Source organism: Artemia franciscana, unplaced genomic scaffold, assembly GCF_032884065.1.
Source record: "Artemia franciscana unplaced genomic scaffold, ASM3288406v1 PGA_scaffold_683, whole genome shotgun sequence".
NCBI classification, from domain to species: domain Eukaryota; kingdom Metazoa; phylum Arthropoda; class Branchiopoda; order Anostraca; family Artemiidae; genus Artemia; species Artemia franciscana.
The window spans coordinates 121,084-133,786 of NW_027062706.1; positions in this window are offsets into that span (position 1 = coordinate 121,084).

Consider the following 12,703-nt stretch of genomic DNA (forward strand, 5'->3'; position numbering starts at 1 on the left):
CTCAATAGTAACCAAAAATAAAAAAAATTGAATTTTGATATCAATAGCTACATCAAAAGAATCTCTTGAAGCCGCAAGCCTGTTTTCACGTTGCTCTTGTGATTCCTCGGCACACTTTCTGTTCTTACTTTCTCTATCAGCCGCAAGCCTGTTTTCTTGCTGTTCTTGTGATTCCTCGGCACGCTTTTTTTCTTACTTTCTCTATCAGCAGCAAGTTTTTTGGCATAGACTCTTTGAGCAGCTTCCTCGGCTGTTGCTATTATAGGTTCTTCATTGTAGGTCATTTAACAATTAAACATTTTTCCGTCCACGATCTTCTTATAATTAAAAATTTGTCTTTGAACGAATTTCTTAAATACCTTTGATGACGTCATCATCAAAACAAACATGCACGTTGCGAAATGTTTCCCGACGTTGAAAGGACTATCGTTTCCGAATTGCAACTTCTTTTCCACGAAAATAATGATTTAGTGCATCTGTTCAAAACAGCTATCGATTTGATGCCACTGATACGCGTAAGATTGTTATTTCCGCTGATAAAACGCCTACTGGCGATCATGTGCGTAGATACAATGCTCCAACTATCGACGAAGTGGCAATTGTTATGGTCAGTGATCAGTTCTTGCCTCGAGATAATATTCTTTATAGGCGAAACAATCAGTTGACAAGAATTGCTTAAACTCATCGATGCTGCAATGCCCTACAATATCCTATCATTTTTTGGGATGGAGCCGATGGCTATCACTTTATGGGATCGTGAACAAAGTAACAACACAATTGATCTATTGTCGTATGTTGCAGACCGGGACACGTATCAAAACTAAAAATGATAGCGATGATGATTGGGTTTGGGATTTTGACTTGGATAAGGTCATCAATGCCTACCAGATTTTAGTTAAAAACATAGGTTTGGCTATATGTATTTCATAGTGACGAAAGACAAGCCAAGGTAAAACAAACCAAACAACTTGAAAGTGATACCGATGATAAAAAAACGACGTTGACATGACTATCGTTTCCCAGTTGCAACATCTTTTCCAATAAAATAATAATTTAGTGCTTCTGTTCAAAAAAACAATCAAATTGATGCCTACTGATACGCAGCTATCAACGAAGTGGCAATCGTTATGGTCGGTGATCAGTTCTTACGCAAAACAATCAGTTGACAAGAATTGCTTAAACTCATCGATGCTACGATGCCCTACAATATCCTATCATTTTTTGGGATGGAGCCGACGGCTGTTACTTTAATATTAAATTGATAAAACCAGCCACTAACAAAGAAATTGATAAGATATGCGGCGCAATGAAATATCATGCCTATAGATTAATGATTCTTCATTTATTACATTTATATATAACCATCTTGGGATTAGATACAGTAGCTTTTATATCCTGGACAGTCGCCGGTTCATAGACATGACATTACGGCCCTTGTCTTCCGGCAAAAGTTGCTCTCTTTCATCTCCTACAGAGTTATAGGAGAAATACAAATCGCAAATTGCCGAGAATACATTCCACCGAATACGGCTAGAAAGGTAAGATATGACCTTGGACTTTATAACAGAAATTTATAACTGCACTTTAGTTATAATTGAAGATTTGAGCTTATCTATTGCAAACAAGCTTCTCAAGCATTTGGGAATGTCTTCACCTAATGGTACTACATCTATTTCTACATGTGTACAATGGGATCGTGAACAAAGTCACAACACAATTGATATATTGTCGTATGTTACAGACCAGGACACCGGGACACAAGGAATATAAATGAAGACCGGGACACTCAAAGAGAAATTACAGACCGAGACACCGGGACACAGATGACGACCGGGACACAGGGAATATAAATGACGACAGAGACACAGGGACACAACTACAATGGGGACGCCGGAAGGGCACAAAGGAGATATATAAATGACGACGGGGACACAGGGAATATTCGATTAGCAATTACCATCAGCAAAGCTCAAAGGCAATCATTAGAAAAATGCGGTATAGATCTGAATACGGATTGTTTTCAAATGGACAATTATATATTGCATGTTCAAGAGTCGGTAAACCTGACAATCTGTTTATATGCACAGACAATGGGACAGCAAAGAATATTGTATATTCGCATGTTTTACGTAATTAAAAACATATATACATCTATCTATATTCACATGTGGGACACAGGGACACAACTACAATGACGCGTAACTAATATGGCGCGTAACGACTTACTCGCGCAGGGGGGGGCTTGCGGGGCACGAAGAACACCCCCCCCCCCCAACTAGGTGTTGGTGTGGCGCGAACTTAGGCCTTATCTTGTTTGTAATCAGGCTTTCCTAGTTGCAACGGTAGTCTTATATGCTTCAAACTTTTAGTTTCTTTTTTAAAGTTTTTGGATTGTTGTAATTCCTCATTAGAATAAAGAAAAATATTTTTTCAATTACCAGTTTTTTACTCTTTACCCAATTTAATGTCTTTTCGTAATACATTTCTTTAAATTAAGATCAGAAAAACATGTAGATAGAATTATTTAAAATGCAGAAATTCTCTTAGGGTGTTGACAAAAAATCTGATTGTTGAATTGAAACTAGAGTAATTCCTTACGGATTTAAATTAAACAATTTTATTTTTCAGTTGAAAGCTATAATTGTTTCCCAGAGCCAAACGTCTATTGGCCTTAACTCTGAAAATGCTGATCTCTGTAACGTTGTGCTATATTTCATTAGCAAAAATAAAATTTCAAAATGTTTTTTTTTTTCATTTTTGTTCTCAGTTTATGATCGATAAATTTATTACATAAACTACAAAAATATTCATGGTGTCTGAGCAATAATTCTAATTTATAAATAAAAACTAGAAAAATACTGAAAAAACTTTATAATTACATTTACTTTTTGTTACTTTTTAGCTACTCGACCTTGTCAATGCGTCATTGATAATAGATTAAAAACATGGAACATGACATTGTGAAAATGACTAATGACAAAGAAAAGTTAATAAAAGAGTTTCTTATTGCAGAAGAGAAACTTTATAATTTGGTAAAAGAGTTGACAGAGAAAAATAGAAAAGCTGATCTAAGGAAAACTAAGTTGCAAGAGTCTGAGAGAGAATTAATAGAGTTAATAAAAGAATTAGCCGAATTAGAAGATATTTAATAAAAGAGAGAGAAAAATAGAAAAGATGAGTTAAGAGATGCTAAGTTGCAAGAGTCTGAGAGAGAATTAAAACTATGTTGCTAGTTACCACTGTAAGAGATGATCACTTCCAACGCTAAGAAATGCAATAACCCATTCCTCCTGTTTCAAAGTGTATTTTGGAAGTTTTTGTTTGAAACGTGTGACTTAGGATCTTTTGTTGTGCACTTTCATGTTTTATCTTGTCTACATTAGCTTTGTTGGTGTTTCAAAGTGTATTTTGGAAGTTGTTTGTCTGAAACGTATGACTTAGGATCAGTTTTTTGGGCTCTTTCATGTTTTGTCTATTCTGTGTTAGCTTTGCTGCTGGTTCAAAGTGTATTTTGGAAGATTTTTGTTTGAAACTTTTGACTTAGGATCTTTTGTTGTGCACTTTCATATTTTATCTTGTCTACATTAGCTTTGTTGGTGTTTCAAAGTGCATTTTAGAAGTTTTTCGTTCGAAACGTATGACTTAGGATCTTTTGTTTTTCACTTTCATGTTTTATCTTGTCCGTATTACCTTTGTTGCTGTTTAAAAGTGTATTTTGGAAGTTTTTCGTTTGAAACGTATGACTTAGGATTTTTTCTTGTACTCTTTGATGTTTTAAGTACTCTTTGTTGGTGTTTTTAAGTGTATTTTCGAAGGTTTTTGTTTAAAACAGGTGACTTAGGATCTTTTGTTGTGCTCTTTGTCATGTTTTATCTTGTCTGTGTTAGCTTTGTTGCTGTTTCAAAGTGTATTGTGGAAGTTTTTTTTTAACTGATGACTTGGGATCTGTTATTGTGCACTTTCATGTTCTATCTTGTCTGTATTAGTTTTGTTGGTATTTCAAAGTGTTATAGTTGGTATTTCAATTGGCAATTCAAAGAGAGTAACAGGGAGAAGAGGTATGCAACTTTCTTCAAAAGTGGGAGTTGAACCCCCTGAATAAGTCAAAATTTCAATCCAATACTGTCCTTCCTCGATTTAATGGTATTTCAGCTATCTTTAGGAAAATATGACCGTTTAGGTTGATTTAAAAAACTTTTCCTGAAAATAGGGACAACTTAAGGAACAGCTCGTTCGGGGAATATCATTTGGTAGGATAACGCTTCGCCCGCTCAATGGCATTGGATGTTGTCAACCCTTAGGAAGCCAAAATTCCAATCAGATGACTTTTGAGATCTGAAAATATGCTGAAGCAAGACATATGTGGAATCATCACTATTCCCTGTATATATATTTTACGGAGAAATCGATGTACCAAACATCGATTGAAGTACCGAAATATTGCCAGGTTTAACTAGTTACAGGGTTTTCACTCATTTCTTGAAATGATTTTCCAAAATTTTTCTAGAACATTTTAAAGACATTTTTTGCTGCTAGAAGGCCACAATACAAGTCAATCTGTTACAACTATGGTTGGGTGATATACCAAAACTATGTTTTTTTGCGATATATTTATGTTTTTTTAACTTTGCATAAAGGAAACTATCACTTGGAACAATCCAAGATTCCACATCTTTTAACATGAAATTATAATTTAATTGTTGAGATATGTTCACATTGTTTTCTCAAATCTCCCTTTATTCATATGTGGTTGTAGAACCATCAATAATAGGCTTTTCAAATGTTTAACAATATGGAGCAACAAGCTGACTCACTACCATTTATATACAGAGAACCATATTAAATAAACTTTAAAAGATTTTCAAACAGTTGAGGCGGATCTTGGATTGTCGCTGAGTGTCAACAAGAGAATAACCGGGGATGTAGCTTAAGTTCCTTTTCTAAAATTAAATATAATTAACAAATTTGTTCGTATTGCAAGGCCTTGAAATTCAATGGTGAAACAATGGGAATGTGTTGCGCCTCAGGAAAAGTTAAACTTCCTCTATTGGCTGCACCACCAAAGCCATTGAAGACTTTGCTTACTGGAACTACGTCAGAATCTAAGCGTTTTTTTTTATCACAGATCAGAAAATATAACTCATGTTTCCAAATGACGTCGTTTGGTGCCCAAATCGAAAATACAGATCAATTTATGCCTACTTTCAAAGTAAAAGGGCAAATTTATCTTAGAGCAGGGTCCCTTCTACCATTCTCAGGCGAGAATCATAATTTTTTACAATTGTACTTCACCAGCGATAGAAATTCTGAATTGAATACACGTTGCGAAATTTCTCCCAACGTTGAAAGGACAATCGTTTCCCAATTGCAACATCTTTTCCACGAAAATAATTATTTAGTGCATCTGTTCAAAACAGCTATCGATTTGATGCCTACTGATACGCATAAAATTGTTATTTCCGCTGACAAAATGCCTCCTGGCCAACATATGCGTAGATACAATTCTCCAACTATCAACGAAATGGCAGTCGTTATGGTCGGTGATCAGTTTTTACCTCGAGATAATATTCTTCATAAGCGAAACGCTCAGTTGGTAAGAATCGCTGAAACTCATCGATGCTACGATGCCCTACAATATCCTATTATTTTTTGAGATGGAGCCGATGGCTATCACTTTAATATTAAATTGATGAATCGAGCCACTAACAAAGAAATGAATAAGAAATGCAGTGCAATGCTTTATTATTCCTATAGACTAATGATTCGGCAGGATGAAGACAATTATATTTTAAAATGCCGTCAATTGCTTCAACAATACGTCGTTGATATGTATGCAAAAATTGAATCTGAACGTTTGCTATTTATCCGGCTGAATCAGACCAAGCTTCGCTCTAAACAATACATTCATTATTTCATTTGCGAGATGCAGTCGTAAATGACGGTAATACCATAAACGTTTATAGATTGATATTGTTTATAACCATAAACGTATATAAGCGTTATAATTGTTTTAAACCATTTAAAAGTGTTCTTAAGCATTCAAAAATGATATAAACTTTTATGCGTTATCTGAATAATCAAAAGCATTTTATAAGCCTTGATAAGTGATCTAAAGTGTTTATTAGAGATCTAAAACGTTTACAGTTGATCAAAAGTGCTTATAATCGTTTTAAGGCATTTATAAATCTTCAAAAGCGCTTACAAGTAATCGGAAAAAATTTAAGTGGATTTGGCGTTTATAAGTAGTCTAAAGCGTTTAGAACTGATTTCGGGATTGTTTTAAAAAGTTTGTAAGTTTTTTGTATGAGTTTGTAACCAAAGAAGTGATGTAAAGTGTTTAAAAGAGACTTAAAGTGTTTGAAACAGATCTAACGAGTTTAAAAGTGATATAAAGCGTTTTTAAGGGATGTAAAGTGTTCGTAAGTCCTCAAAAGGATTTATAAATGACGTAGAGCATTTAAATCTTGTTTTAAAGAGATTGTAAGCTATCTAGAGCATTTATAAAGATTGTATAGGTGTAAGTCTTTATAAGGGTTCTAGATCATTTAGAGGATATCCAAAACGTTTTTAAGTGATCAAAAATTTTTACATGAGATCTATAAAATCTATAAATTGTCTATAGCGTTTATAGTACTATGAAAAAACATATCAGTATGAAAAACATATCGAGAGGTAGATCCAAAAAACGGAAATTTACAGGCGTTTAGAAAGAAAATCACATTGATCTGTAAATGGAATTTTGAACAGTGATCTGTGGTTGGAAACTGGAAAAGACATATTTGTTTTCTATAAAACCTTAAGAAATGAGATAATGTATGAATCTAAACTGCTAAAGCAAAAGCCACGAAAAAAACTTTCTGAGGTAAGGAGGAACAAAAGGGACACTTAAATCTATGGTTGGAATAAGTTCCTTTTTTTTTACTTTTGGAACAATTTTGTCCAATTGTCAATTTTACTTCGTTTTTCAAAATGGATACATAATTAAATTTGAATATAATTTAAAGAGAGTGCCTAATATCACAAAAAGCATTCCTTCCACAAAATAGTTTATAGTATTTCTGTGTTGATGGTATACCTGTACATAACCTGTATGAGTCTAAACAATTACAGCAAAAGCCGTGAAAAAAACTTTCTTAGGTAAGGATGAAAAAAATGGACAATTAAATCTATGGCTGGAAAAAGGTCTACTGAAACAACTTTGTGGGTTGTTAGCAAAGATATCACTTGCAGCAAAGACGTGGAAAGTGGAATAGCTAGCCTCAAGGTTCTTTTTCCAGTGTTTAAAAAGTTCAGATGAATATTTTCAAAATATGATGATAAAATGATGATTAATTACTGGTTTAAAATTAATATAAAGAAGACTACGCTGCCTAGACTAAGAGAATATAAAGATGAAAACTATGTATTAGGTAACAAAAATCAAACATGTGGATAGCTTGAGTTCCCTGGGTGGTATTGCTGTCAAAGATGTTGCATGCGGTGAAGACAAGGAAAGTCGAATAGCTAGCCTCACGGTGCTTTATCTACTGTTTAAAAAAAGTTCGGATGAAAATATAAAAAATCTGACGATAAAATGATGATTAACTACGGCGCAAAATTAATTACAGTGCCCCCTCCCTACTCAAACATTAACATAAAAAGCCCCAGATTCCACAACCGTATTCATTAGCGTTCATTTAAAGCACAATTAGTGTTCATTAGCGATCTGAAGCGGCTACAGATGATCAAAGATGCTTATAATCGTTCTAAAGCACTTATAAGTAATCTAAAGTGTTCATGAGCGTTCTAAAATGGTCACAATTGATCAAAAGGGCTTATAATCGTAATAAAGCATTTGCGTTAACAAGTGATCAAAATTGTTTAAAGAGACTTTTGGTGTTAGTAAGTAATCTAAGGTGTGTATAAGTGATCTTACTCTTTAGATGCATGTTAGTGTTTTAAAGAATTTATAAGCAATCTAGAGCGTTTATATGATTTTTAAGCGTGTATTAGTGTTCAAACCCTTTATAAGCATTCTAAACCTTTTATAGGCTGTCCCAAACGTTTCAAGTGATCAAAATTTTCTTTAAGGAGTTGTAGGTGATCCAAAGTGTTCATTAGTGACCAAAAACGTTTACAATTGATTAAAAGTGTTATAAGCGTTTAAAAGAGTGCTTGTAAGTAATCCAATGCACTTACAAGTGATATAAAGTATTAATATAAACGCTCTAGACCACTTATACACGGTTTAGATCAGTTTTAAGTGTCATGAAAAGGATCAAACCTTTGGGGACCCCATATTAAATGTTCCCCTCAGAATTCACTTGTAAATATTTTATGCGGTTTAAAAGTGCTGTAGTATAGTTATAAACAATTTAGAATGGTTATAAATGCTTTAGCTTTAATCAACAAGCCTTAGCTTTAATTAATGCCTTATAAATGTCCTGTGTAAATATTTCAGATTGATTATAACCGCTAAATATTACTTATAAGCCCTTTAGTTCACCTATAAACACTTTAGATCATTTATGAATGCTTTCGATCACTTTAAACGCTTTAGATCATTAACAAATACCATAGATGAGTTAAAAATGCTTTAGATCATTTATAAACGCCTTAAATAACTCATACATTCTTTAGATAACTTGTAAACTCTTTTGATAAATCGTAAATGCTTTAGATCATTTATACACACTTAGATCCTTTATACTACTGATAGGCTTCCTGAAAACCGTCGCTTTCAACTCTTTACCTAGTTTAAAATTTGCCCTGAAAAATTCACTCACTGGAAATTTTCATCCCCTTGGAAAATCATCGCTGTGGAAAATCCCACCAGCAGGAAATTTGCCCCCCCCCCAAAAAAAAATGCAGGCATACTTCCCAATAATAAAGAATATACGTAAACAGTGGGAAAATTTTGTAACTTAAATCTTTTCTCAGGGACTGTGGAGGGGGGCAAGATATCTCTAAAGGCATAGTTATTCGGTCTTTCAATTATGCTGAACAACATGGCTATTTCAAAATTCGGTCAGGCGATTTTGAGAAAAAAGGGCTGTGGGAGGGGGTTTAGATGCGCTCCAATTTTTGCCTCACACTAGCCTCAAGAGAAGATTCTCTGGTTGGGACCCCTACTCTTGAATATGCCAATTGATGCTCGCTTTAAGTTTTGACTTTTAGAATTAGAAATAACAAAAAAACTACGGGTTTTTACACAATAAATTGTTTATGAATTTACGATTTGACTAATTAGTTCTTATACGAGACTTTTATCTCTTCAGGGTTTAGATCTTGTGACAGTAGACAAAAATTTTCTTGAATTTGATGATTGTTGGTGCCCCAAAGATATAGGTGGCTTTCGTTTTCTCCATTCCGATACAGAAAAGTTTTCACCAGATAAACATGGAAAGGTAAAAGGTGCCAAGGGTTTCACGCGAATCACTTTTTCCTACAACATTTGATTTATTTGTTTATTTTGCTACATTATAAACAAAAAACTGTTTTAGTTTTCTTTCTTTATTCAAAATGAAAACGTTTGTATAGAGTAATGTTAGACATATTAAATTATCAGTGACGTCAATTTTGGGAGGTGGGGTTTGCCTGCGTCCCTTAGATTTGAAAAACATGTTTGTAAAAAGTATCTTATTAAAATATCTTTTTAGGGATATTTTCAACGAAAAAAATAGAAAAAAACGACAAACTTATCCCCTCCCAGATGGTGCTCTACAGCCACTGGTGGATTCGGGTGGGGGCACGCCCACCCTTACGTAGTGATGGATTTGGGGCTGGGACTGCTTGTTCGGGTTGGCGGTGGTATGAAAGGTATTTTTTTTTTGTAATTGGTTTTCAACAGTTCAGTTATTTATAAGTTTTTAATTGTTAATACTATTTCATTTTGCAGACAAGTCTGAAACAAAGTTTCAGTTACTTTGTGTGGTCTCTATCAGATTTTAATGATGACGTATACTGCCTTAAAGTATTTAATTAAATTTTGATTTTTCAAAGGAATCTGTCCGTATTACCACAAAAGGCAACTGGGAGGCAAAAATCTTCATTTCTTAACAACAAAGAGGGGAAATTTAAAATCCTAACTTCTTTAGGCTATCGAAACGGTATTTCCGGATTGTTGTGTCCCAATGAGGCGGAACAAATTTAATCTTTAAACAACTTTTACTGTTCAAAATATTTTTTTTGAGCCTTTCTTTGGCACAGTGGAGAAGAAGTTGATATCTTTACCTTTTTTGCCTGTCATAAAATTTGGGTTTGCTTTTTTTGCGAAGCGGGGTGGTTTTTAAAACATTGTTGTTTTTTAGGGGATTTGTGTAATAGAAAATAAATGATTTGTCTAATAGAAAGTAAATGTGTGACTTCGACTTTTTTGACTTGACTTTGACTTTTTTTTAACATAATGAACAAAAATATAATTCACTATGCTAGGGAAAAACTTAGATTTTGCTTACGCGTAGCACTTAACTATATAAACATTCCTAAAGACATCCTAAATTAAAAAAAAAAATAATAACTACATAAATGTTTCTAGAAGCATCCCGGACTCATTAGAATAACAATAAAAAAAAGAAAGAAAAGACAATCACCTGCTCTCAAAAACCCCCAGGGTAGAAACCACCATCAAAATACAGCTCTATCCACCCCAACCCCTTCAACCCGCTCCTCCCTCCAGACCTATAACCCATTCGCAGCCCCCCACCCCAAGAATAAGAAAAACTAAAACAAAAATAATTCCCCAAGAAATACTACTTTAACTTTTTTTTTTAATTGTAAGAGGTGCAATAAGATCAAAAGGGAGCGGAGCAAAATAAAAAAAAAAAATCTGATTTTGATTTCTTTTTCAAAATAATTTTCCTCGCGCTCCTTATCAAGCTTACTTTAAATTATAATTCTGTAACTCATGAGTGGCAATAAAGAGTCAAGTTTATAGCAGAGTGGGATAATGGAAATTTTTTAGATGGTGCAAAATGAAGGCTTTGAATATACTGGGATGGAGGAGGAGCGTGCTTAGCTGTTTTGGTTTCAGGTGGCTTTGTACTGCAGTGAGTTGTTAGCAGTATTAGTAGTATTTATTTCAAATATCGAAATGTATTTTTTATCACTACTAGAACTTTAATAAGCATAACCTTATTAAATATTTGAGTATATGCTCGTACACATTTTTTTCGAGCAATTGAACGTTTGTCGATAATTTAAAAAATGAATTTATGTAAAAATATTCGTAAAACGTTCCCTAATCTGTTAAAGGATCACTAAGGGTTTTCTAAATTTCGGGAAAGAGGTCCTTGGGAATATACATATTTCAATGAGTAATTAAATGGTGAATATATTTTCGTTCATATTTTATTTTATAACACTCTAAACGCTTTTTTGGTAATTACGGAAATATTTTAGTGTATACACAAGGTATACATGGAGTAATGTGCGTCAAATCAACCAAGTTTTTTGGCAAATGGTAAAGGGCAAAATGGTTCGATAATCTGCCAAACGATTACTAATAGCCACAGCAAAGGTATACATAGAGTCATGTTCGTCACATTAACCAAGTTTTTTGGAAAATGGTAAATTGCAAAATGGTTCAATGATCTGCCAAACGATCACTAATAGTCACGTCAAAGGTATACATAGATTAATGTTCGTCACATCAACCAAGTTTTTTGGCAAATGGTAAATTGCAAAATGGTTCAATAGTCTGCCAAACGATCACTAATAGCCAGAGGAAAGGTATACATAGAGTAATGTGCGTCACATCAGCTAAGTTTTTTGGCAAATGGTAAATGGCAAAATGGTTCAGTAATTCGCCAAACGATCACTAATAGCCACAGCAAAGGTATACATAGAGTATACCTTTGGTTGATGTGCGTCACATCAACCAAGTTTTTTGGCAAATGGTTAATGGCAAATTGGTTCAATAATCTTCCAAACGATCACTAATAGCCTCAGCGAAGGCATACATAGAGTAATGTGCGTCACATTAACCAAGTTTTTTGGCAAATGGTAAATTACAAAATGCTTCAATGATCTGCCAAATGGTCACCAATAGCCACAGCAAAGGTATACTTAAAGTAATGTCCGTCACATTAACAAAGTTTTTTGGCAAATAGTAAATTGCAAAATGGTTCAATGATCTGCCAAATGATCACCAATAGCCACAGCAAAGGTATACATAGAGTAATGTTCGTCACATTAACCAAGATGATAAATGGCAAAATGGTTCAGTAATCTGCCAAACGATCACTAATAGCCACAGCAAAGGTATACGTAGAGTAATGTGCGTCACATCAACCAATTTTTTTGGCAAATGGTAAATAGCAAAATGGTTCAATAATCATCCAAACGATCACTAATAGCCTCAGCAAAGGTATACATAGAGTAATGTGCGTCACATCAACCAAGTTTTTTGGCAAATGATAAATTGCCAAATGGTTCAGTAATCTACCAAACGATCACTTATAGCCACAGCAAAGGTATATGTAGAGTAATGTGCGTCACATCAACCAAGTTTTTTGGCAAATGGTAAATGGCAAAATGGTTCAATAATCTTCCAAACGATCACTAATAGCCTCAGCAAAGGTATACATAGAGTAATGTGCGTCACATCAACCAAGTTTTTTGGCAAATGATAAATTGCCAAATGGTTCAGTAATCTACCAAACGATCACTAATAGCCACAGCAAAGGTATATGTAGAGTAATGTGCGTCACATCAACCAAGTTTT